The 26,939-nt window shown below is 46.5% G+C and overlaps 1 pseudogene; it reads right to left on the bottom strand.

Annotated features, from left to right (window-relative positions):
* Nucleotides 1–119: 119 nt before the first annotated feature.
* On the bottom strand, nt 120–25,633 carry LOC136460191 (sulfate transporter 3.1-like; annotated as a pseudogene).
* Nucleotides 25,634–26,939: the final 1,306 nt, after the last annotated feature.

The raw sequence follows: 26,939 nt of genomic DNA, 5'->3' as shown, positions 1-26,939 counted from the left end.
TCTTCAAGAGGATAAAAGAATAATCTTAAAAAACATTGAAATGCAACTAATATATGCATCCATACGGACAAGTTATATAATTCTTACTACACACGGTTGAGGGTCCTCGTATCGATCAGTCAGACCATGCTCTCAAGGGTTGCGACGCTGTCCTTGACCATGCTCGGCCTGTGCGAGTGCAGCACGTAGGCGCACGATGCCACTGCCTCGCCTACCGTCAGGAAGATCCACTCGTCACCGGTCTACTCCAGCACCTTGGAGCTATCCAGCTTCTTCATGATCTCGCTGCCTGGGTTCGCCAGCTTGATCTTAATGAAAGACACGGAACAGCACTACGGAATCAGCCAGGGTTCATGCAAGCGGCATGATATGACATTTCAGAACTGTGCTGGAGTTGACAACAAATAAAGGACTAAATCAGCGCTGGATGGATGGGAGTGTGTGATTGGTTCTGCTCTTACCTGCATTCCCCTCTGGTCCATGGACTTCTTGAGTTCAGCGAGCATGCTCACCCCGCTCGTGTCGACGCTGCTGACCGCTGCAGCATGAAGAAAATACAGATCAAGTTTCTGATGCAGATCGGTCAAGTTTTAGAGTTGAGAGAAAACCATGCAACTGATTACTCACCACCCATGTTGAGGACAACTTACTGCATGCCAATCTCGCCCTTACCCTTGGTGCGCTCCTCGTCGTCGTTCCACCACGAGATCCTGATCAAACCAAACACCGGTAGGTAGGACCCAGATCGTTCTCGTCATCCCTCCATCGAGTTCGAATCCGTTGATCAACCTTCCTGCATTGCTTACCTCTCTCGCACGTAGCTGGCGTTGGCGAAGTAGATGGGCGTGCCTATGCGCAGCACGAGCATGTCGGGCATCGTCTACGTGGCGGCATACTGGTCCATCCTTCGGTAGACCATGGAGTTAGGATGTTGCCGAGCTGAGCACCGTTGTCCGGGGCCGCGTGATGAACATCAAGGCGCGGAGGGCGGAGATGGAGACGGCGACGACCAGCCCGATCTTGACGCTGCCAAAAACGACACCCAGGTAGGCGCCGATGCAGAAGCAGAAGTCCACCTTGTCAACCTGCCACGGGTGGAGCACGACATGGTAGTCAATCAGCCACAGCATCACGGAGATGATGATCGCCGACAGCACCACCAGCGGGGTATAGTGAACAGCGGGGTAAGGAGCAGCAGTGTTACAATCACCGCCAGCGACATGACCACGTTCAACGTGGCTGCCTAGAACCCGGCGTTGTAGTTCACGGCGGACGGTGAGAAGGGGCCAGTGGTGAGACTTTACCGAGTGCAAAATTCTTTGCTGAGTGTTAAAAATCGGGCACTTGGTAAAGACTTTCTTTGCCAAGTGCTACACTCACCAAAGAATTGCACTCGGCAAAAAAATGCACTCGGTAAAGGACTTCTTCGCCGTGTGCCGGACTCTCGGTAAAAGAGCGGCACTCGGCATAGGCTGACCTGCGTAACGGTGTTCGGCCACGTCCTTCTTTGCCGAGTGCCTGCTGTTACGCACTCGGCAAAGATTTAATTTTTTTTAAAAAAATTCTTTGCCGAGTGTCCCAGATCTGACACTCGGCATTTTTAATACTTTGCCGAGTGCCCCTGACATGGCACTCGGCAAAGATTTTTTTTAAAAAAAATGTCTTTTTTTTGAAAAAAAATACTTTGCCGAGTGCCATGCCCCGGCACTTGGCAATTTTTTTTTTTGTTTTTGGCCTCGAAATTTTTTGTGCAGCCCTTTAAAAGCATCAGGAACTCCTAGTTAGAATTTGAGGATTTTTTATGGCTTTTTGGTATATTTAGTTATTTTATTTCATTTACTTGATTTTTTTCGAAAAATATAATTTTGAACTGCACGTGGTACGAATAATGGAATTTAATGATTCAAAAAATGATAGTAATGTTACTGAGTGTAGTGTGAGGCCATATCCAGGAACGTACCGGAAATTTCGGACATCTTGTTCACGAAACATGACCACAAACTTGCATGCAAAGTGTTTTTAAATTCTATAAAAAGCAAACAAAGTCCAAAAATCATGAAACTTGTTGAGATGTCGTGATATCATATGTGGAGGCTGTGATAAAAATTTCAGAAGATTTCGTACACGTTGTCACGTACGATGTTTACTCAACAAGTTTCATGATTTTTGGACTTTGTTTGCTTTTTATAGAATTTAAAAACACTTTGCACGCAAGGTCACGGTCATGTTTCGTGAACAAGATATCCAAAATTTCGGTACGTTCCTGGATATGGCCTCACACTACACTCAGTAACATGACTATCATTTTTTGAATTATTAAATTCCATTATTCGTACCACGTACAATTCAAAATTATATTTTTCGAAAAAATTCAAGTAAATAAAATAAAGTAACTAAATATATCAAAAAGCCATAAAAAATCCCTAAATTCTAACTAGGAGTTCCTGGTGCTTTTAAAGGGCTGCACAAAAAATTTCGAGGCCAAAAACAAAAAAAACTTTGCTGAGTGCCGGGGCATGGCACTCGGCAAATGGGGTCTTTGCCGAGTGCCACGGATAAGGCACTCGGCAAAGAGGGTTTGGATTTTTTTAAAAAATTTCCTCTTTGCCGAGTGCCTTCACAGGGCACTCGGCAAATATATTTTTTAAAAAATTTAAATCTTTGCCGTGTGCCGAGCCAGGAGCACTCGACAAAGTTTTTTTTTTCCAAAAAAGATATTTTTTTAAAAAAAATCTTTGCCGAGTGCCGTGCCAGGGGCACTCGGCAAAGTATTAAAAAAATTTGCCGAGTGCCAGATCTGGGACACTCGGCAAAGAATTTTTTTTAAAAAAATTAAATCTTTGCCGAGGGCCAAATCTGAGACACTCGGCAAAGATTTTTTTTTTAAATAAATCTTTGCCGAGTGCCTCCCTGATCCGGCACTCGGTAAAGAGCCGTTCTGGACTTAAGCGAATTCTCTCAGCCGGAGTGAGACAGACAACCAGAAAGCCAGCCCCCGCGCCCACGCTCGCGCTGCCCCAGCCCCCGCGCCGCACGCCGCGCCCACGCCGCCAGCGCCCGCGCGCTGCCCGCGCCGCCCGCGCGCCCACGCGTCCTGCCCTCGGTCGTGCTCTGCCCCCGGCCTACCCGCGCTGCCCACGGCCTACCCTCGGCCGTGCCCTGCTCCCGGCAGCCCTAGGCCGGCCTGCCCGCGTGCCCGTGCGCCCACGCTGCCTACGCTGCCCGCACCCTGCCCCCGGCCGCCCAGGCCGGCCCTACCCCCCGTCCGGCCCTGCCCCCGACCGCGCCCGTGCCCGACCCCGTTCCCGACTCCGATGACCCCGACTCCAACCCCGATGCCGCCCGACCCCAACGCCGCCCACCCCTACCCCGGCGCCCGTCAGGTATGCCTTCTCTCTTTTTGTTGTCATGGTAGTGATAGTTGTAGTAGTATTAGTTGTACTAGTAGTGCTAGTGGTAGTAGTAGTATTAGAAGTAGTGGTAGTAGTAGTACAACTAGTGGTAGTAGTAGTAGTAGAATTAATGGTGGTAGTAGTAGAAGTAGTGGTAGTAGTTGTAGCAATAGTGGTGGTAGTAGTAGTAGAACTAGTGGTAGTAGTAGTAGCAATAGTGGAAGTAGTAGTAGAAGTAGTGGTACTACTTGGATATATTCTTCTGCATGGATTGATATCCAAATTACATGGCTTCTCTTGAGACATATGTGCTTGTCAGCCATCGTGCCGCTGTTTTTTGCAGGTTTTGGAAACCTCACCGTGCAGGGGAGGTTCTGTCGATTTTTTTTAAATCACAGTATTTTGTTCCATTTTTGTAGAAAAGAGCCCGTCGGAGCCAAGTCAGAGTTCCCATTGCCGTGTCGGTCTACCTGCACCACGCCGCCTCGCCACTACACCGACCCGCCATGGCCCTACTAGCCTGACTCCACCGCCACCCTAGGTATAACCCATCTTTCCGTATCATGGTCGTAGATCGCGTAACCTAGTTAGGCGTCTCCCGTTCGAAAGAGATATAGTTGGAGGTATGTAGATCTTTGCATATCTATGACCGTATCTGTTTTGGATTGTCCATGTTTTTTGGACAGTTCGCGGATGCATAGATGAGTTAGTTTCCATGGTCTGCTTCGGTCCGAGATAGAGTTTTGGCATCACCTCCCTGTTGTTCTCCGGATACACACTCTTCTTTGGCAAGACATGTATCTAGAGAACAGCGGGAATGTGCTGCTGAAATTCTATCTCGGATAGGAGTAGAGCATGGAAACTAACCTTATCTACGCATCTGTGGGTGGGATTAGGACCTATCCTCACCTATTAGATAGTAGGAACACCATGTAGATGCAATTGATGGTTACATTACTCGCTGATACATATGTTAGAGGATGGATGACCGTCAGTGGATGTACACGGGCTGGAGAAGTCACAGTGATTACACCACGGAATGGATGAACAAGACCGATGCTTTCTTCAACAGTGCATTTTGGCAAGGCTGCTAAAGGACATTGCCTAGTTTTGTGTCCCTACAGCAAATGTGGAAACAAGAGGAGGGTAAACAAGGTGGAAATGGGTAAACATCTGGTGAAGAATGGATTTACGCCGGACTACACCCGGTGGGTCCACCATGGTGAAGCCCATCGTATGAGAGAGGAGGTGGTGAGACCACGGGTGGAGGCTTTTAATGCTGATGCCGAGGTACCAGACATGTTAGATGACTTTCACTAAGGACAGTTCGATGAGGGACATGAGAAGGAGGAGATGGAGGCAGCCGCACAGGCATTCTACGACATGATGGACTCAGCACAGAAATCCCTTCACGATTGGTCAACGGTGTCTCAACTGGATGCCATTGGACGCTTAATGGGGTTGAAGTCTGAGTTAAACTTGAGTCGACCTGGCTTCGATAAGATGTTGGCCATGATTGGCACCCTGCTTTCGGAGGGCCACATTCTGCCAAAGAGCATATACGAGTCACAGAAACTCCTTCGAGCACTTAAGATGCCGTATGAGCAGATACATGCTTGTCCAAAGGGGTGCATCCTATTTAGGAAAGAACACGAGCATGCAAAATTCTATCCAAAGTGTAAATCCTCTAGGTACCTGGAGGTAGACTCTGATGATGGCCAGAAGAGTCAACTTACGATCCCCGTGAAAATCCTACTGGTACCTTTCATTCCTACCGAGGATCCAACGGCTATACATGACCAAGGAATCCATGAAACAGATGACATGGCACAAAAATGGCAAATGGTACAATCCTGACAAGATGGTACATCCATCCGATGGTGAAGCTTGGATCCGCTTTAATGACAAACATCATGACAAAGTAGATGAGGCTCGTAATGTACATGTCACGCTGGCAACAGATGGGTTCAATCCTTATGGAATGATGGCTACCCCATACACATATAGGCCCATCTTTGTTATCCCCCTTAATCTCCCCCAAGTGTCTCCTTTCAACGACATAACGTATTCTTGTCGTTGATAATTCCTGGACACCTAGGGAGTAATATGGGTGTGTTCATAGAGCCCATGTTTGATGAATTGGTCCGTGCTTGGGACGAAGGGATATGGACATATGATCGAGCTACAAAGACAACCTTCAAAATACATGTTTGGTACCACTACTCCCTGCATGACTTCCTAGCATATGGGATATTCTATGCAAGGAAGGTGTGAGGTTCATTTGGTTGCAGAAGGGTGGCAAGTATTCATCAGTTCGACAGACATCGTCAATTCCTACCTCTTGACCATCCATTCAGACAAGACATCAAGAACTTTATGAAATGTGTCAAAGTGATATCTGATGCACCCCGGATGATGACTAGTGCCGAGGTTCATGCTCAGATAGATGCTCTCGTGCCTAATGAAGAAGGTGGTTTTGTGGGATATGGTGAGCAACATATGTGGACTCATATCTCGGGCATGATGAGGCTCCCCTATTTCGATGACATTCTCCTACCACATAACATTGATGTAATGCACACTAAAAAGAATGTCACCGAGGTACTTTGGGCAACACTCATGGACACTAAAAAGTCTAAGGACAACCCTAAGGCTAGAGTGGACCTGGCAACATTGTGCGATAGACCAAATCAAGAGATGCAGCCTCCTAGTCGTGGTAAGACCTGGAGAAGGCCTAAGTCCGATTTCGTCTTGAAAAAGGACCAAAGGAGGGAAGTACTTGAATGGATCAAGATGCTAATGTTCCCTGATGGGTATGCAGCGAATCTAAAGAGGGGAGTGAACTTAGGCACTCTGCGAGTAAACAGGATGAAGAGTCATGACTACCACATATGGATTGAGCGGCTTCTTTCGGCGATGGTTCAAGGCTATGTCCCGGAGCATGTCTGGCAAGTGCTGGCAGAGTTGAGCTACTTATTCCGCCAGCTTTGTGCTAAGGAGCTCTCTCGAACCGTCATTGATGACTTGGAAAAAGCGGCACCCATGTTGCTTTGTAAGTTGGAGAAGATCTTCCACCCGGCTTCTTCTTGCCGATGCAGCATTTGATTGTGTACCTCCCGTATGAGGCACGGATGGGGGGCCCGTGCAGAACCGTTGGTGCTATCCAATCAAGAGATGTCTGAAGACTCTTCGCAAAAAATGTAGAAATAAAGCCAAAATTGAGGCTTCCATTGTAGAGGCATACATTCTAGAGGAGGTGTCGAACTTCACAGAGAAATACTACACTGAGAAACTTCCTAGCGTTTATAATCCACCCCCTCATTACAATGCTGGTGAAAATGAATCGAACCTCAGCCTTTTCCAAGGGCAACTCAGAAGCGCAAGTGCATCGACCACTAAGCAATTAAAAAATGAAGAGTGGCGCAGTATCATGCTATATGTGTTGACCAACCTTGTTGAGGTGTAGCTGTTCATTGGATAAGTTCTGAACGAACTTGTTTCATTTCACCGTATGGCCTTGTTTCTTCATCCAACCCCCTTGTTTCTTGTTGGTACAGGGAATTTCTTCGTCAATCCTGACATGGATCAAGGCAACCTACCCCGCAAGAAAATGATACCCTTCTTTCACGGGGTGCAGGACCAGGGAGCCCCGATTTCATTTGTTGGTTCAAACAGAAAGCCCAAACTGATGCGTCTATAAGTGACGAGCTAAGACAGGTTGCAAACGGCTGTGCCGTTAGGGTCAAGTCATTTACCGGTTATGACATGAATGGATATTATTTTCACACAGTAAGCTACGAGTAGAGTCAGCCTAATCGAAAAACCACAAACAATGGAGTTGTTACGCCCAGCACTGATGGACTCGACTATTATGGAAGAATTGAAGAAATCTATGAACTATCATTCTATGGTTCCAAACCTCTTACTCCTATCATATTCAAATGCCACTTGGTTTCATCCTGGAGTAACGAGACAGACCCCTAAGCTTGGGCTAGTCGAAATTCAACAAGATTCCATCTATCTAGGAAAAGATGTCTATATTGTGGCTCAACAGGCCGTCCAGGTTTATTATATGTCATATGCATGCAAAGACGCCGAGCATCTTAAGGGTTGGTCTATTGTGCACAAGGTATCGCCACACGGTAAACTACCTGTCCCAAACGATGAAGATTACAACTTCAACCCAAACACATATGATGGAGAGTTCTATCAAGAAGAGAGACTATAAGGGAGGTTTGACATAGACTTAACCAAAGAGATAGGAATGGAAGTAGACAATGAAAGGGATGATGATGAGGATGCTGGAGATGAGGTGTGGAATCTGAAGGACATACAAATGCTTGAGCGATTATGTTTAGGCAATGACAATGAAGACAACATTCCTCCTTCGGATAGTGTTGATGAGTTGGACAATGTTGATAGTGATGACGAGACCTATGATCCAGCTAATCTCAATCATGAAGATTATTTCTAATACATGTAATACTATGTTTTTTGTAATTATGTTTTGTTAATTTTTGCACCTATTTCTAATTACGTCTTGTTTTTCTTTTTTGTTGCAGGTGATTGAACAAAGATGGCGGGCGACCATTATAGGTCCATGAACTTGATTTACCAAAGACCACGCCAGCTGTAGGAGGAGGCAGAGGAGGCAGTGGAGGGATCAGTCAGGAGGACGAGGAAGAGGACCGCCAACTGTAGGAGGGGACGTCTGCTCCCACACCGTGTGAGGAGGAGCCGAAGGAGGAGGTGGCACCCGTGGATGAGTCAGACAATGAGCTGGTTCGCCAGATGGATGAGGAGGAGGGGCTGTGTGAGGAGCCAGAGGAGGAGGAGGCGGTAGGCACAGGTTCTGCTTCCTCCGACTCCTCTTCGAGTGTCTACTTGCGAGGTCCCGTGAGCCTCCCATAGGCTCCGCTTCCTCATCAACGCCCTAGTGATTCGCCCCAAAGGGCAAAAGTAAGTAACTTTATATGTTATCACCACCACTTCATATGATATGATGAAAAAAACTAATAATTTTTCTTAATCACTTATGCAGGAACTAGGTGGTTGTGTCGGGTGGTAACGCATGGCTAGTCAATGGCATCCTAGGTCTTCTATGCAGGCAACACTTCCTCGGCATTGTCACGTATGCATCGAAGACGGAGCCGGCCTACTCGTTTGACCACTATGCCATCGCCACCGATGTGGAGTACCCCAACAAGGCGGCGCGGGTGAAGGTAGAGCTTTGGGTAAGTCTCCCTCGCACAACATTGCTCAATACGTCGCATTCATTGGACTTTTCTTGAAATAATGAATGGATACATTACTTTTGTATGTAGACTTATTATAGATGTGAGGAGGGATTTGAGGCCAGGGCAGAGCAGGTGACTACCGAAGCCTGTAAAAAACTCGTCACCTGACATGCATCACGAGGCACGCATCCAGGCCATCGTAACCTACTATGGGTCGAAGCTTGGAGAGAGGAAAACCAAGAAAGACACAAGAGAGATGCAGCTGACCTGGGAGCAGTACCTTGAGGTAAATGAAGAACATCAATATTGATTCGTTTTGAGATTAAGTTGGTTTAATTTGATCTTCTTATATGTCCAATACTTGATGATGTGTAGATGATTCCCTAGTGGTGCCAAGCGTATCCCGAGTGTTGGGCGATGATGGTGGAGAGGTGGTTCATGAAGGAATACCTCAATATGCACAGGGATGCCCAAGACCATCATTTGCAGATGCAAGGTCTAGCACACCATCAAGGCAGCCGCAGCCTCACCGGATACAAACAAGCGTGGGTACACGAATTCATTTATCTATTGTGACGCTCAGTTCTACCTAATTTGTAATCATCGTGCTGTCTTTCTCGCAGTCGGCGTCACATAGTGGTTAGGCTTGCTCGGACTTCCAGGCATGATGTATGGCCCACAAGGGCAAGGCGACGTCTGATGTCTCCTTCAACCTGGAGGACCCGCTCGAGGCATACACGAACCCGAGCGTCCACTCCCGCATCAGTGAGTACACTAAGGTGGCGAGGTCGCTCCATGGGTCAGACCATGATCTGACCACCCAGGACTTCGATGGAGAGGCCATCATGAGGGCGGGGCAAGGCAAGAAGCATGGGCGGTTCTAGCTTGGCGATGGCGTCATTGACACGGCCTCTACTCCCTCTCTCTCAGATACAAGCACAGAGCACGAGCGAGAGCCCGGCCATCCGCACACGGTCGACCACTGCATAGCATCGAGTCGACGCACTTGAGGTTATTCCTGTTTTACTCGGCATACATTGATCTTCACACACCTTAATTAGCTTTGCATTACTAAAATATTGGAGTGGAATATTGCAGGCTCGGCTGGAACAAGAAATGAGGCAATGTCAGGAGCTGGTGGCCTAGCTAGACGCTGAGCGGACCGAGCAGCAGGCCCAGACGCAGAGGCTGACGGATATTACGGAGTTCCTACAAGGGCTTGGGCAACGTGTGGGCTTGTCTCTACCACTTAGGCTATTGGTTCCACCTCCGCCTTCGCATCCTGCAGCTGCAGCTACTCCTGTGAGTATGAAAGTTTTTTTTCTTTCGCTTGTGCTTTGCTTGTATGGCCTCTACCTCCCTAGATTAGCTATCTAAATAATCTTGTCTCACATGTAATCTTTACTCCTTTGTGCAGTCTCCATCTAATGGTGGTTTGAATAATCTACCTCATGCACCTCCGAATGATGCAACTGGGTCCTTCACCACAGTCGCAGTGGCCGAGATGAGTGCATGTTGTATTTTTTTCATTTGTTGTTCACTTGATGATGGACTTTGATATACTTGTGATGCACTTGTGGACTTTGATGGACTTGTGGATTTATTTGGATGGACTTGAGCACTTATTATTATATATGTGATATATATTGTGATGGATGTGATATGTGCGGATGGATGTGTGGATGGATGAGATATATATGTGATGGATGAGATATATGATTGTATGAATTTATTTGTCATGATGGAATATAAAAAAAAATTAAAAATGGCCAGTTTTGGGTCACTTTGCCGAGTGTTGCACTCGGCAAAGGACCCCTTTGTCGAGTGCCATGGTCACAGCACTCGGCAAAGCTAGGAAAATGGGCTGATGAAAAACCATTTTTCTAGCTTTGCCGAGGGCCATGACCATAGCACTCGGCAAAGAATTTTTAAAAAAAATTTCAACTTTGCCGAGTGTCGTCCGGAGGACACTCGGCAAAGATTTTTTTTAAAAAAAATCAAACTTTGCCGAGTGCCGGCAAGAGGGCACTCGGCAAAGATTTTTTTTAAAAAAAAATCCAAACTTTGCCGAGTGCCGACCAGAGGGCACTCGGCAAAGATTTTTTTAAAAAAAATTCAAACTTTGCCGAGTGTCGGCCCCAGAGGGCACTCGGCAAAGATTTTTTTTAAAAAAAAATTCAAACTTTGCCGAGTGTCGGCCAAAGGGCACTCGGCAAAGAATTTAAAAAAAAAAATTCAAACTTTATCGAGTGCCGTCCCAGAGGGCACTCGGCAAAGAATTTTTTAAAAAAAAATCAAACTTTGCCGAGTGCCAGAAAGAGGGCACTCGGTAAAGAATTAAAAAAAATTAAACTTTGACGAGTGCCGGCCAGTGGGCACTCGGCAAAGAAATTTAAAAAAAATCTTTGCCGAGTGCCTGCAGGGTTGACACTCGGCAAAGAATTTGTTTTTAAAAAAAATAAAAAATCTTTGCCGAGTGCCTACAGGTTGGCACTCGGCAAAGCCACCATCAATGGGCCGGCGCCGTGACGGCCGCTTTTCTTTGCCGAGTGCCCGATAAAAGACACTCGGCAAAGAGGGCTTTGCCGATCAATTTTTTGCCAGTGTGTTCTTTGCCGAGTGCCGCACTCGGCAAAGGCTTTGCCGAGTGCAATTTGGCCTTTGTCGAGTGCCTCAGGCACTCAGCAAAGAACCTGAGTCCAGTAGTGGTAGCAAGGCGTGAAGGAGTCGAGGATGTTCATCGTCCCGATGGTGATCATTGTTGGTCCATAGGATCATCGGCTCAGGTGAGTGAAGTGCTCACCGGTCTTGTCGAGCACCCGCTAGTGTTGCCAAGCACCCACTAGCCGTGCCAACCACGAGTAGGCATTGTCCGTCCTACGCACTATGTCTGGAGCTAGAAGAAGAAGGAAGAACAGAGCAAGCATGTACAATACAAGACACCAGCGTTGGCCGAAGCCCTGTCTGTGAGATGGCAAATCTGAACTCTCTTTACTGAGTTACTGTGTATGTCTATTTATACAACTCTATCTATCTAGTCCTAGTATAGCCCACATACAGTAATAGTAACTCGATAACACTGACAGGGCTGACTCTGCGCCGGCCACTGCATGGCTACAATACTGTAGGTGAGCCAGTGCGGTGCCTGTACCTATAGCGGCTACAATATCAAAGCAGGGGGCCTTTTGGCGCCTCCTTCCCTTGTTGTGTTCACACAAGGTAACAGTAGATTAGCTAACAATCTTTCCCTAATCCTACTACTAACCCTTGTACCCCTTCCATGCCGATCATCTCCTTCAGCTCCATGAGTCGAAGTCATCCGAGCGGCTTGATGAGGACGTCCGCGAGTTGCCGACCAGTTTCAATGAACTCGATGACTGATCTGCCCCCCATCGACACAGTCCCTGAGGAAGTGGAACTTTACGTCGATGTGTTTGCTCCAGTCGTGCAGAACCGGATTCTTCGCGAGGGCGATGGCGGGCTGGTTGTCCACCATCAGTGCTGATGGGTGAGCTTCCACACCAGTCAGCTCGCCCAGCAGCCGATATAGCCACACAACTTGGCACGTCGCTGTGGCTACCGCTACGTACTCTGCCTCACACATAGATAGCACCACCACCTTCTCTTTCAGCGACAGCCATGAAATTGGGGCTGACCCAAGGAAGACGAGCACGCCAAAGGTGCTCCGTCGTCCGTCGATGTCCCCCGCCATGTCTACATCGCGGAACACAGTGAGCTACAGCCTACTCTCGCCGGTCTTTGGGAAGATGATCCTATCGATGTTTTACCACACTGATAGCCTGCCACGGGGGTACCCGGGACAGTTGTTCAGGCTTCGGCGAATAGCGGAATTCGGCGGTTATGCAAAGAGACTCACGATTTATACTGGTTCAGGCCCTCGACTTGGTCGAGTAATAACCTTACGTCCAGTTTTGGCGTTAGCCTGTTTGCGTTATATTGCTTTGAGTATCGGGTATGCGTTCTCCTTTTATAATGGGTACCCTCACCAGCCCTTTATAGTCTAGGCGCTGAGAGGCGTTGTTTGTGTCCTATTCGGATACAAGGTCAGAGTCCTAAGCTATGCTTCGGGCACCTTTTCTTGTATAGTTTGCATTGGAGTTTCGGTTTTGCATGTTGCTTTGCTCCGTGTTCTTCTTGGTGATTGGGTTGTAGGCCTTGTTACCAAGGCCTACCTCCCTATAGTATGGTCTATGGGGGGCCCGTAGGGTTCCCCATCGACAAGCCCCCAAGCATTTCATGATTGAGCTTCAAGGGCCGAGTTGTTGTAGTCTTGATCTGGGTTCTTCTTGAAGTGAAATCTTGAGATGGTCTTCTTTGATTCTTCTTTTGGCTGATGTGCACTTTTGCTTGATGTCCTCTGGGTTCTTTTTCCTTTGAGTGCAGTGAGTGCAATTTCGCAAAAATTGCACTCATTGAGTGTAGCCCTCGAGCCTCTTGTTTTTTTGGTACAAAAAAGCTAGAGGGTCAAAAAATTTGAAAATATGTTTTTCTGTGGTAGGTACTTGCAGCCCTCGAGCCTTCTCTGGGTTCTTTTCTGTTGAAAAGAAGCCGGAAGAAGGGTCTTGATTTATACACCTTTGGTCTTTGTTTTTTGCTGGTCACGGATGGGTTTTGTATAGCCATGAGTGAGCATCTTCTTTTACTTTTTGTTAGGAATCTTGCTTTTGGGCACTATTTGCCTTTGTTGCTTTTCTCTTTTGTTCTTTTCCTCTCTCTTTCTTGTGATCTTTAGCCTTGTTTACCTCTGGTTTTCTATAAATACCTTCTTTGTTGGTTGTGGTTCTTCCTTGAGTAGGAAATTTCTTCTTCAATTCTTTCTTCATTCGTAGATATGCTGGTGTGTGAGGTTGAGCAGCCCCCGGGCTTATGCTTGCTTGGTAATGAACATGCTGCTCTATCTGTTCTTCTGCGTCCGAGCTGCCACTGCTGCCGCCACTGGGTTCCTTGTTGCAATATTTAAGAATCTTGTCTCTATCTTATGTCTTCGATCAATGAGATGTATAATTTTTCTCTGTCCAAGTTCTTTTTCGACTGTAACCCTTTGACATTATAATTTTGTTTGTGATCCTTCATACATCTCTGAGTTGTTTGTTCGGTTACTTATTGCTGTTGTCATTTTGGTTGTTGGAGAATTCAATGCATGTCTTCATGGGTTGTATTGTTGCTTGTGGAATATTCTCTTGGATATGCTTGTCCTTGAGTGCCGTTCTTTCACGTCAGAGTCCTCTTTTATTGAGTCCTATCTTTTCACTGTGTCCTTTGTAAGGCTTGTTTCGTTGGTACTCCTAGTCCATGTGCGCCGCTCCTTCGATCTATAAATACCCTCCTGGGGTGCTTATTTTCATCCATTGAATATTTTGTTGAAACCTTCGTAGTCATGAATATAGTAGTTTGTGAAGTAGAGCAGCCCCCGAGCGTATCTTGTAGTTCCTGTGCGTCTTGTCATAGCTGGAGGAAGTCTTGTGATGTGGGCTTCGTTCCTTCATCCGATAGTTCTGGGTTGATCATCGCCGTCTGTCTTGAGACTGTTCGGTGCAGATCAACACCTAATCCTGCATCATGTTAGGATTGGGTAGACAGATGCCTGCCGACTTCCCTTGATCTATGTTGTCCCGCCGTGCTGCTGATTTCTGCCTTGGATGCACTACGTCCGTCCTTTGAAGAAAACAGTGTAGTCGAGCGCAGTTTGTTCTACCGAGTAGCAAATTGGAGCACGTAGTTGTTCTAGAGCCTAGTTGTGTTTGGGCTCCTTTTTGCTACCTTGCTTGTCATAGTGCCGAGTTCATTGGGTCTTGTAAGATGTGTAACCTTCTATTTTTGAAGCCATTTGTAATGGAAAAAATCTTGTCTTCAGAGTTGTCATTCATTTTTCTGCCGTACTGTCCCTACTATTTATGAGATTCTCGATTTCTTTCTGTAAGTGCTAGGTTCTTTGTGTTCTCTGTGAGGTAACCCTTCGTTGCTTCATGGTTGGCGAGTTCTTTTTGTAGCTAATATGACAACTCTGCTGTGGTGCTGATGGATAAATCTGAAATCTGCCCATTGGATCATACCATTGTGTAGATTTGTGCCTTTTATGTGGAAAGTTTTAACTCCATCCTTATCTCGAGGAGGCTGTTGAACTACCTAGGATGACGATTTGGTCTCTATTTAACTGGCCACTCCGCAATTGTTTTGCCATAGCCATAATGACAAAGAAGAAGTTCATCCATAGGTAGAGTGTCTATAAGGTGTCGCGTTCTTCGCTTGTTCACTCTCCGAGGGCAGCCGTGGCGGAGTCATCGAGTGGAAGGTCTTCGTCGTCGCCTTCATTGCCAGCCCCTCCAGTGGTGGGGAAGGCTCCCCTTGTTGGGACATCAGCGCCGGTTGTCCCTCTGCAGAAGAAGGATGATCCCTCGGCTGCTCCTATGGTCACTCTTGTCCCCCTCTCTGCTGCTGACGCTACTTTGACAAGGGCGGATTTGATCATCCTTAGTAGTGACAGTGAAGATGAGGTTGATTGGGAGGCGCTCGCCGCCGAAGATGAAGTCGACTGGGGCGCCCTTGCTGTCGAAGATGACGATGATGTTGAATCTGTGGGTAGCGGGTCTTCGGCGAGGAACTGATGATGGCTGGGTGCGTTGTCATTAGCCCTCGCTTTGATGTTGGCATAAAGGATAGCGAAGGGCAGATTGTCCGGTCATAGATTTATCTTGGTGATTTGATGTATGTAGTAGTCGTGTTCTTCTATGATCATCATAAACTTTGTTTCCCCAATTTCTCTTTTCCTTTTCTTTTGATGTGGCTTCTTTTTTTTCTCTGTGTGGATGTCTCTGCTTTACTTATTCGTCAAACAAATTGTGTGAGTGATCAGGATTTCTTCCGAGCAGTTGCTTCGTGGTACGTATCTGTAGCTTTGAGTAGACGAGTTGTTTCCATTTGTCGTGAAATGACTCTTTGATAGGTGGAGTGCTTTGTCTGGCTTTCGTTTGCACTATGTAAACAACTTGGTATGTGTAGAACGTCATCTTGAGAGACTGTCTTCGAGTGCTTTGTCTGGCTCTCGTGCAAACAACTCGATATAAATTGTTGTTTTGTCAGACTTCATGTTCTTGCTAGTACTAAAAAGACTTAGGATCGGCAATCTTGAGATTGATAAGCCTCTGAGTACTTCATGGTGGAGTTCTAGGAACTTCTTCTTGTTCCTTCAGGTCTTTGCCGAGCAGGGATTACCGATGCTTTTTTTCCCGGTTTTATGATTTTGTGAAGGGTGGCTTTTACCGGTGCATCAACAATGTGGTTTTGTATGTCTGGGTTGTTGCCCCTGATGCTCCTTTTGAGCGGATTACTGAAGCTTCTGTAATGGTTGAGTTTTCAAGACACTGGGCAGGAGGCCAAAGTATAGCTTAGTGGTCTATCAGACCAAATTCTTGATCAAATGAATGTACTTCCTCCTTCTCTTCCGTCTTCTTGAACAGATGTGAAAAGTCAACCTTCTTTTGATGTCCTTGTAATATACTTTGTCTCTAAATTTTTAAGATGTCGAGTAGGCTTCATCCTATCTTTCTTTTCTTCTTAGATGTCTTTGAATAATATGGACAAGTTTCGCCCTATCTTTCCTTGTGGCTTTTTTCTGCTTTGCCATAGCTTGTTTCGCTCTTTGGGTCAGCGACCGAGTTGTTTGGAGTGTTTGTGCCGCTCTTTGGTCGAAGTAGTCGATTGTACCGCTCTTGGGGTAGACGATCAAGTTGTTGGAGTGTTTGTGCCCCTCCTTGGGCAACGTAATCGATCGTGCCGCTCTTGGGGTAGGCGACTAAGTTGTTGGAGTGCTTGTGTCCCTTTCTAGGTGAAGTAGTTGATCATACCACTCTTGGGGTAGGCGACCGAGCTGTTAGAGTGCTTGTGCCACTTCTTGGGCGAAGTAGTCGATCGTACCACTCTTGGGGTAGGCGACCGAGTTGTTGGAGTGCCTGTGCCGCTTCTTGGGTGGAGTAATCGATCATACCACTCTTGGGGTAGGTGATCGAGTTGTTGGAGTGTTTGTGCCCCTCCTTGGGCAACGTAGTCGATCATGCCGCTCTTGGGGTAGGCGACCGAGTTGTTGGAGTGCTTGTGTCCCTCTCTAGGCAAAGTAGTTGATCGTACCACTCTTGGGGTAGGCGACCGAGTTGTTGGAGTGCTTGTGCCACTTCTTGGGCGAAGTAGTCGATCATACTACTCTTGGGGTAGGCGACCGAGTTGTTGGAGTGCTTGTGTCACTTCTTGGGCGAAGTAGTCGATCGTACCACTCTTGGGGTAGGCGACCAAGCTGTTGGAGTGCTTGTGCCGCTTCTTGGGTGAAGTAGTCGATCGTACCACTCCTTGGGGTAGGCGACCGAGTTGTTGAAGTGCTTGTGCCGCTTCTTGGGTGAAGTAGTCGATCGTACCACTCTTGGGGTAGGCGACTGAGCTGTTGGAGTGCTTGTGCCGCTTCTTGGGAGAAGTAGTCAATCATACCACTCTTGGGGTAGGCGACCGAGTTGTTGGAGTGTTTGTGCCCCTCCTTGGGCAACGTAATCGATCGTACCGCTCTTGGGGTAGGCGACTGAGTTGTTGGAGTGCTTGTGTCCCTTTCTGGGTGAAGTAGTTGATCGTACCACTTTGGGGTAGGCGACTGAGCTGTTGGAGTGTTTGTGCCGCTTCTTGGGCGAAGTAGTTGATCGTACCACTCTTGGGATAGGCAACCGAGTTGTTGGAGTGCTTGTGCCGCTTCTTGGGCGAAGTATTCGATCGTACCACTCTTGGGGTAGGCGACCGGACCCGTATAGCACAACCGTTTCTGGGTTGGCTATTTGTAGGGTAAGTAAGCAATCATACCAGCTCTTGGGGTAAGCAATTGCGCCCGTATAGCAACAACCATTTCTGGGTTGAGCTATTTGCAGGGCTACCCCTTTTTCCCCAACCTGATTACGGGTTGGTTCTGTCCATTGGACAGGGCTATCAGTCATACCATCTCTTTATGGTAGAGTGACAAATGCTAGCTTGGGTCTCCTTACCCAAGAAGCTATTGGCCGTTGGCCGTCAATCAGACCATCTCCATATAGTTGAGTGACAAGATTGCCCATGTAGCGCAACCGTTTTCGGGTTGGCTGTTAACAGGGAAGCCCCTTTTTCCCCAACCTGATTACGGGTTGGTTCTGTCCGTTGGACAGGGCTCATATTTGAAGCTGTTCTTCTTGAATAATCTCTGTTTTATTTCTCTTGAAACTTGAGTATAATCTGTTGTACTTAATTGTAGAATCTTTTGAGCTGGCTGATATGCCAAGTGTTCTTTATAGGTATTTCATCTGGAGTCATCAACTCATATGTGCCGGGTCCTGTTGCTGTCTTCATGATGAAGGGTCCTTCCCATGGACTGAGTAGTTTGTGTCATCCATCTTTCTTCTGGATTAGTCATAGTACTGAGTCCCTGGCTTTAGTGATCGGGGTTGAGTACTTTTGTCATAATGTCTTCGTAACCCTTGCTGATATCTTGCATTTTGTATGATTGCACTGTCTCTTATTTCTTCTATTGAATCAATTTCTAACCGCCTTGTTTCTTCTGCTTTGCCTTCTTCATATTGTTCTATTCTTGGAGGTAGCCATATTAAGTCGGCTGGTAGTATTGCCTCTGATCCGTAGACCAGAAAGAACGGTGAGTATCCAGTTGCTCTGCTGATCTAGGTTCTTAGACCCCATACTACTTTTGGTAATTTGTCGATCCATTTTCCACCATAATCTTTCAGATCTTCATATAATCTTGGTTTTAAACCTTGTAATATGAGTCCATTTGCTCTTTCGACTTGTCCATTGGCCTGCGGGTGTGCTACTGATGCAAAGTCGATTTCTATCCCACAATCTCTTGCCCAGTATTGGAATTCTCTTGCTGTAAATGGTGAACCAAGATCTATGATTATTCTGTTGGGCATGCCGAACCTATGCATGATGTCTTGTATGAATTCCACTGCCTTTTTGCACTGTATTTGACCAAAGGTTTGTATTCAATCCACTTTGTAAATTTGTCGATTGCCACAAATATGTATTTGAAGCCTCCTTTTGCTTTTTTGAGTGGTCCGACTTGATCCAGCCCCCAGCATGAGAACGGCCAAGCTGGTGGTATGCATATTAAGTTGTGAGCCGGCACATGTGATTGCCTAGCAAATATTTGGCAATTCTTGCATGTTCTGACTAGTTCTTCTGCATCTTTGAGTGCTGTTGGCCAATAGAAACCGGCTCTGAATGCTTTGCCGACTAGTGTCCTAGAGGCTGCATGATTTCCACAGCATCCTGAGTGGATTTCATCCAAGATTTCCTTTCCTTTATCTATCGGAACACATTTAAGCAGTACTCCCTGATGATGCTGCTCTTTTGTATAGTTTATCTCCCACCAGAATGTAGTTTTTGCTTCTTTGTACAACCCGGGTTGCTTCTGCTTTATCTTTGGGTAGTTTCTTCTCTTTGATAAAATCAATGTATGTTTGTCTCTAATCACTTTGTATGACCATGATTTGTCTTGACTGGTCTAGTTCTTCTGCTTGATCTATTTCCATTGGATCTGTTGTCTCCTTCTCTTTTTCTATGTTTCTGAGTTGTTTGATGGATGGGGCTATGAGTTCTTCCACAAATATACCGGGTGGTACTTTTGCTCTATCTGATCCTAATTTGGCTAGCACATCTGCTGCAATGTTGGAATCTCTTAGTACATGATGGATTTCGAGCCCTTGGAAAATTTTTCTCCAATTTTTTGACTTCTGCACAGTACGCATCCATATTATCTTTTGTACAATCCCAATCCTTGTTGACTTGATTGATTACTACTAGCTGAATCACCGTAGACAAGTAGTCTTTGATCCCAAGCGAGCTTCCAACTCTTAGACCGTGTATTAATGATTCGTATTCTGCCTCATTGTTAGTTGCCTGCCAAAGTATTTGTAGCACATATTTTAACTGTCTCCCTTCTGGTAATATGAATAGTACTCTTGCTCTAGCTTCCTCCTAACTTTAGGGAACCGTCAAAATACATTTTCCAATGATCAAGTATTGGTTCGGGTTCTTTTTGACTGATTTCTGTCCATTCAGCAATGAAGTCAGATAATACTTGAGATTTGATTGCTGTTCTTGGTTTGAAGTCTATGTTGAGAGCACCGAGTTCTACTGCCCATTTTGATATCTGACCTATTGCATCTTTGTTGCGCAGAATGTCTTGAAGTGGAAAATTGGTTACCACTATAATCTTGTGTTCATGGAAATAATGTCTCAGCTTTCTTGATGATATCAACATTGCATAAAGTAGTTTTTGCACGTGTGGGTATCTCACTTTTGATTCTATTAGTACTTCGCTTATGTAATAGACTGGTCTTTGCATTTTGTATGCGTGTTCGGGTTCTTCTCTCTCAACCACAATTGTTGTGCTGACAACATTCTTGGTTGCTATAATGTATAGCATCATGTCCTCTTTGTCTTTTGGTGGTGTCATTACTGGTGATGATGCCAAGTATTCTTTTAACTTTTGGAATGCTTCTTCTTGCCTCTTCTGTCTATTCAAAATTTCCTGCCTTTTTCAATAATTTGAAGAAAGGTAGCCCTTTTTCTCCTAGTCGGAAGATGAATCTGTTGAGTGCTGCCATGCATCCTGTAAGCTTCTGTATGTCTTTAACTTTCTTTGGAGGTTTCATATCCATGATGGCTTTAACCTACTTTGTACTTGCTTCAATTCCTCGGTTACTGACTAGAAATCCTGAGTAGTTGTCCTGATGGTACCCCAAAAACACACTTTGTGGGGTTTAGCTTCCACTTGCCATGCTTTTAGATTCTTGAAAGTCTCCTGGAGGTCTTCTATCAATGATCCGGGTTCTTTTATCGTGATTACTACATCATCAATGTATGCTTCTGCATTTGCATTCTTCCAACTTGACTCCCCAAGCAAGTTTGAATTGCTCTTTGATATATTGCCCCTGCATTTTTTAGCCCAAAAGGCATTGATTTATAGCAATATGCCCCAAAGGGTGTAATGAACGATGTCTTACTTTGGTCTTCTTCTCTTAAGGATATTTGATGATAGCCTGAATAGCAATCTAGAAAGGATAACAGAGCTGATCCTACTGTCGAGTCGATGATTTGATCAATCCTTGGTGGGACATATGGATCTTTTGAGCAATGTTTATTGAGGTCTGTGTAGTCGATGCACATGCGCCATTCTTTTGAATTTCTTCTTCTCTACTAGGACCGGGTTGGCAAGCCAATCCGGGTTGATTATTTCTCTGATGAATCCTGCTGCCATGAGCTTGGTGATCTCTTTTTTGATTGCTGCTTTTCTAGTCTAGGAGCGAATCTTCGTAACTTCTGCTTAATAGGTTTGGACCCTTTGTTCACATCAATTATGTGCTCAGCCAACTCCCTTGGGATCCCTGGCATGTCTGCTGGCTTCCAAGCAAAAATATCTTTGTTGTCCCGAAGAAAGTTGGTGAGCGCGAGTTCCTATTTGGGGTCGAAGATTTGCACTGATGATTGCCGTCTTCTCCGGATCACCAGTCAGTAGGTCAATAGTCTTGGTAGCGGCTTCTTTTGGTGGTGTGAAAGTTGCTTGGCTTCTTAGCCGGTATCTTAATCTCATCTGGGTTCATTTCGTTGGCTAGCATTGTAATCTCCTTTCCTTCCTTTATATCTTGTAATCTTTCGGATATTTGTACTGCTTGTACGTCGCAATCATGTGCTTTCTTTAGATCTCCTTCAATGATAATACGCCCTTTGTTGTTGGCATCTTGAGCAGTAGGTATGGATAATGTGGTACTTGCCATGTATTTTGTTAAAGCTGGTCTCCCAAGTACTGCGTGGTAGCATGATTCAAAGTCCTGCAACTTCGAATTTGATGAATTCCGTCCGGTATTTGTCTGGTGTGCCAAAGGTGATGGGTAGGGTTATCTGTCCGAGGGGCATAGCTGCTCTGCCGGGTACTATTCTATAGAATGGTGTGCTTGTGGGTGTCATTAGACCTTCACAATCCATATTCATCCTTTTGAGAGTATCTGCGAAAATTATGTTAAGCCCGGCTCCTCCATCGATGAGTACTTTAGTTACTGCTACTCCCGTGATAGTCGGACCCAGTACCAGCGGGTAGCATCATGCGTTTGCTGCACTAGTCTATTGGTCTTCTCTTGTGAAGTGGATGAGGTACTCGGACCAATCTAGATACCTTGGATGGCTGGTTTAGCTGCCATGGATGGCTCTGTGAGCTAGTTTCTCTTGTCCTTTTGCTTCGTGTGTTAGGAACACCTGAAAATATCACCGCTAATTGGCGTTGGGGTTCTTAATAATCTCCTTTAGCTCTCTTTTCCTTCCTTCTTGAATTCTTTTTGCTTTGGCTCCGAGTTGTTTTGGTTCCTGTTTTCTTTCTTCATGAATTGCCACTAAAAAGTGCTACATTCAACTAACTTGTGTCTGGCCCCTGGGTGTATGTGACACGGCATATTTTCTATGTTTTTCGGCGCTCTTCCTCGGTAGTTGGTTAGCTCTGATAGTTGCTATTACTATTGTAACCGCTGTTGTTACGATTGTTGCTATTGTTGTAGTTGCCATTATGATTGCTACCATTGCTATCATTGCCGTTGCCATTGTATCTTCTTTTGTTGTCTGTGGTTGCCACCATATTGTCCTGCCTTGGTCTTTTGTCTTGCTGTCTGTAATCGGGTCTTCTATTCTCTGGGTTGTCCCTAGCAAATCTATGCCGAGTTCTTTCTTCTGACGAAATTAGCTTCTCAACAACCCTCTAGAAGTCTTCATTTGTTCTTAGGGTTTCATTGAAATAGTCCTTGTATTGCCAGTTTGCCCAGATTCCTTCTGCAAAGGCCTCTATCACCTCCCTATCAGTAATGTCGTGGACTTGAGCCCTAAATTCTCCAAATCTTCTATAGTATTCCCTTAGACTTTCTCCTCTCCTTTGCTTTACTCCTTTCAATTCAGCTGCAGTCATTGGATGGGTAATAATGCCTGCGAAGTTGTTGTAGAAAGCTTCTTGCAAGTCTTCCCAATACCTGATTGATCTTGGCCTCAATTTGTCAAACCATTGTAGCGGCATTGCTTCGAGGGCCATTGGGAAGAATAGAGCCTTGATGTCGTCGTCTCCTCCAGCTAATTCAATAGATTGGGAGTAAACCCTTAGCCATTGTCTTGGTTCGACTTTGCCATCAAACTTGGAATGATTTGCTGGTTTAAACTTGTGCGGTAGCTTTAAAGTTTGTAGTCTTCCTGCGAAACAAGGGATTCTGTCGTATGGTTCCATTCTTCCGTAATCTAGCGATTTTGCCCATCTGTAATAAGACCTGTCTTCTTTAACTCAGACTCTCCGTAGTCATCTTCTTTGTCAAATCTTCTTGATATTTCTTGGTAGCGTTGGCTCAATTCTGGTTTGTCTCTTTCTTGTTGCTTTGAGTAGTGTTCCTTCCTTCCATTGATATCAGCACTTCTCTACTGGTCCTATCCTTTGAAAATTCAATTTTTTGGGTGGCTGCTCCCTTTGTGGCTCCTGTGGAATTTCTTTGCTGGGTTGTTTTTCTGATCCCCCGACTTCTTTCTTCTGGTCTTCCTTTGCTTTCCTGTTATTTGTGAGGGTGTACAACTCCTTTGTTAATTCTTCAATTCTTTCCCTTTTTGTATTTTTTGTGGCTTCTTTTTCCGCCTTCTTTCTATTGGTATTTCGTTAGCTCCGCTTTGTATTTATTCCAGACTTGCTTCCTTTGTTTAGCCCGGTTCCTTCTTCCAGCTTTCAATTTGTTCTTCTTTAGCCTTGCTAGTCTTTGCTCATCATTTTCATTGTTGTCGCTCTTCTCATCTGGCGAGATGTTGCCTTCTGATTCGTCTGAAGATTTTATATCTAGTATCTGTGGTGGTTCCAAAGGTTGTTCTAACTGCTCCGCCATGTATATAGTATACCTCTTCCGAGCTCTTCTTGTATGGTATTCCATCCTTCATTTGGTTGAGCTGTCTGTAGCTTCTAAACTGGATCCGAGTTCTTTTCCCTCTTGATAAGGTAGTTCTTCAAACATGTGTACCAGTCTGGACTTTGCTTGAGGTGAAAGAACCTGGCCAATGCACCACACAATCTTGCGGGGTCACTGTCATGATCATCCCTTCTTGTGCTCCCTCTAGGAGTATTCTTCTTGCTGAGTTCATCTTGTTTTGGGTAAAGTGTTGATAGACTGATGCCGCGTTGCGTAGACCGTAAGTTCCCAAGTTCTTCTTTGAGTTGTACGGGTCGTATCCCTTCACGATCGTTGTTGTGTCTCCAAGTCCAATTAGGCTTGGCTCTTGTGCCGTGAAGATTGTCTTGGAATCGGGTTGTATCTCTTTTTCAGAGTCGGTTTCGTATCCGCTTTCTTCCTTATTCCGAGTTGTATCCGAAGTTGAGAGTTTCGTCATCTTCTCGGTGAGTTTGTATTGAACTTCGTCACTGAATTCTTTTTCTTCTCAAAGACGGGTATGAAGCTTGCCGTCGCCGTCAGCCTTGCAGATCTAGGATCCGAAGACAAAGGTTGTTCCCCGCCGAAAAGGTCATCTTGAGGTTGAGGTGCGCTGAACTCTCCAGAAAAATTTCATCAAAAGCCCCTACCTGGTGCGCCAGCTGTTGATGTTTTACCACCGATAGCCTGCCACAGGGGTACCCGAGACAGTTGTTCGGGCTTCGGCGAATAGCGGAATTCAGCGGTTACGCAAAGAGACTCATGATTTATACTGGTTCAGGCCCTCAACTTGGGCGAGTAATAACCTTACAGTCCAGTTTTGGCGTTAGCCTGTTTGCGTTGTATTGCTTTGAGTATCGGGTATGCGTTCTCCTTTACAATGGGTACCCTCACCATCCCTTTATAGTCTAGGCGCTGAGAGGCGTTGTTTGTGTCCTATTTAGATACAAGGTCAGAGTCCTAAGGCTACGCTTCAGGGCACCTTTCCTTGTATAGTTTGTGTTGGAGTTTCAGTTTTGCACGTTGCTTTGCTCCGCGTTCTTCTTGGTGATTGGGCTGTAGGCCTTGTTACCAAGGCCTACCTCCCTGTAGTATGGTCTATGGGGGGGCCATAGGGTTCCCCATTGATAGATCCCATGATTCACCATCCCCTTGACGTAGCGCAGTAGCCGCTTTACTGTAGCCCAGTGATCCTCTATTGGATCCTCCATGAAGCGACTAACATAGCCCATGGTGAACGCATTGTCCGGCCTCGTGTGGACTAGGTAGCGCAGACCGCCAACGATGCTCTGGTAGAGTGTTGCATCCACCTTCACCATGGTGCTAGCCTTCGTCAGCTTTAGCCGCTCCTCTATTGGAGTCACGCATGACTTGCACTCCGCTCCAATAGCTTGGAGGCATACGCGCTCTAACCGAGCATGAGTTCCTCCTTCCCCTGTCTCACCTTGATGCCGAGGTAGTAGGAGAGTGCACCAAGTTCGCTCATTCGAAAACGAGCTGCCATCTCGCTTGAAGCTGTTGATGTCCTCCGTGCGTGCGCCGGTGATGATTATGTCATCCACATACACACCAACCATGAGCTCTTCCTTCCCCCGTCGTCGCGTGTAGAGCAAGTGCTCGGTTGTGCACTGTTGAAACCCAAGCTCGCCCAGTGTGGCGTCAAGCTTGGTGTACCATGCTTAGGGGGCCTACCGTAGCCCGTAAAGCGCCTTGTGCAGTTGGAGCACCCTGTGCTCCTCTCCCTTGATGGCAAAACCTAGGGGTTGCCTGACGAAGACCGTTTCCACCAGTTTGCCATTGAGGAAGGCTGATTTAACGTCCAAGTGATGGACGTGCCAGTCCTTTGCTGCTACCAAGGCAAGTAGTAAATGGATCGACTCCATGCGCGCTACTAGTGCAAAGACCTCTCAAAGTCTATGCCCTCACGCTGAACAAAGCCCCGAGCGATGAGGCGTGCCTTATGCTTGACAATGGCGCCGAGCTCGTCCCTTTTGACCTTGTACACCACCACTTCAGGCTGATCGGACAGCATCCTGGAGGTGGATCGATGAGCTGCCAAGTCTCATTTTCCTCGATCGCCTTCATCTCCTCCAGCATCGCCTGTCACTAGTTTCCATCGTGCTCGGCTAGCGTGAACATGGGTGGTTTTCTACACTGATGAGTAGCAGCTCTGCGTCGTTGAGCAGCCTGCCCGCCAGACCTGAGGGACCTGTGTCACTGATGATGTCATCTAGCCTATAGAACCACAACCTCCTCACCTTTGTGGTAGGTGTCCACGAACTCAGTGATGTCACTGGAGGTGAGGCAAACTCAATCGGTGCTGATGGAGTTCCCTGTTCTGCTAGAGTGCCCGGCATAGCACCTGAAGTGCTCGGCGCTCCTTCTGGATTGCTTGTCATAAACTCCTACAGTGTTCAGCCATACTGTAGGAGTGTCTAGCCTCAGTCTTGGAGTGGTTGGCACCACTGCAAGACATCTTGGCTCTGCCATGGGAGTGCTTGACACCTGTCCTAAAGTGGTCGCCACCACTATAGAACCTCCTGGCACCACTCCTGGCGTGCTCGGCATCCCTCCAAAAGTGCACAACACTCCTCCCGGAGTGCTCGGCATCCCTCTCGAAGTGCTCGACACTTCCCTAGGAGTGCTCGACTCTACCGCTAGAGTGCTCAGCACTCCTCCCGAGTGCTCGGCACCTCTTCCCCACTGTCTCCACCACTATGGATGACCAAGTGCTCAACGACAAAGGTGTTGGTGAAGCCGCCAGCTTCCCCCCGTGCTCAGACTGCTCTAGTCCCAAGCCACCTTCTCGTCGAACACGATGTCGCGCGAGACAAGCACTTTGTCTCCGCATGGGTCATAGAGCCGGTATGCCTTGGTACCCTCTGCGTAGCCTAGGAACACCATCGGTGTGCTCCTGTCCTCTAGCTTGGTGAGGTTCGGCTTGGTCTTCCTAACGTGGCCGATGTAACCGAATGTCTAGAGGAATGACCACGTTCGGCTTGCAACCCATACCAAGCTTCAAACTACGTCTTGCCCGTCAGGGCCTTGTCGGAGCATGGTTGAAGATGAACACGACCATGGTCACCCACCTCTCCCCAGAACTTTACCGGCATGTCCTTTGGTCTTCATCATGGATTGGGCCATGCCGACCACCGTCTAGTTCCGCCGCTCCACCACGCCATTCTATTGTGGCAAGTACGACGCGGTGTGGTGTTGCCCCACACCCTGATCTGCACAGTACGTAGTGAAGGGACCATGACGCCTAAGAGGGGGGGGGGGTGAATTAGGCAACTTAAAAAATCTAACTCTAAACTATGGCCTCTTTTTCTAACCCTAGC

Source organism: Miscanthus floridulus, chromosome 6, assembly GCF_019320115.1.
Source record: "Miscanthus floridulus cultivar M001 chromosome 6, ASM1932011v1, whole genome shotgun sequence".
NCBI lineage: Eukaryota > Viridiplantae > Streptophyta > Magnoliopsida > Poales > Poaceae > Miscanthus > Miscanthus floridulus.
The sequence above is the reverse complement of the archived record's forward strand: the minus strand, read 5'-3'. Positions and strand labels throughout refer to the sequence as shown.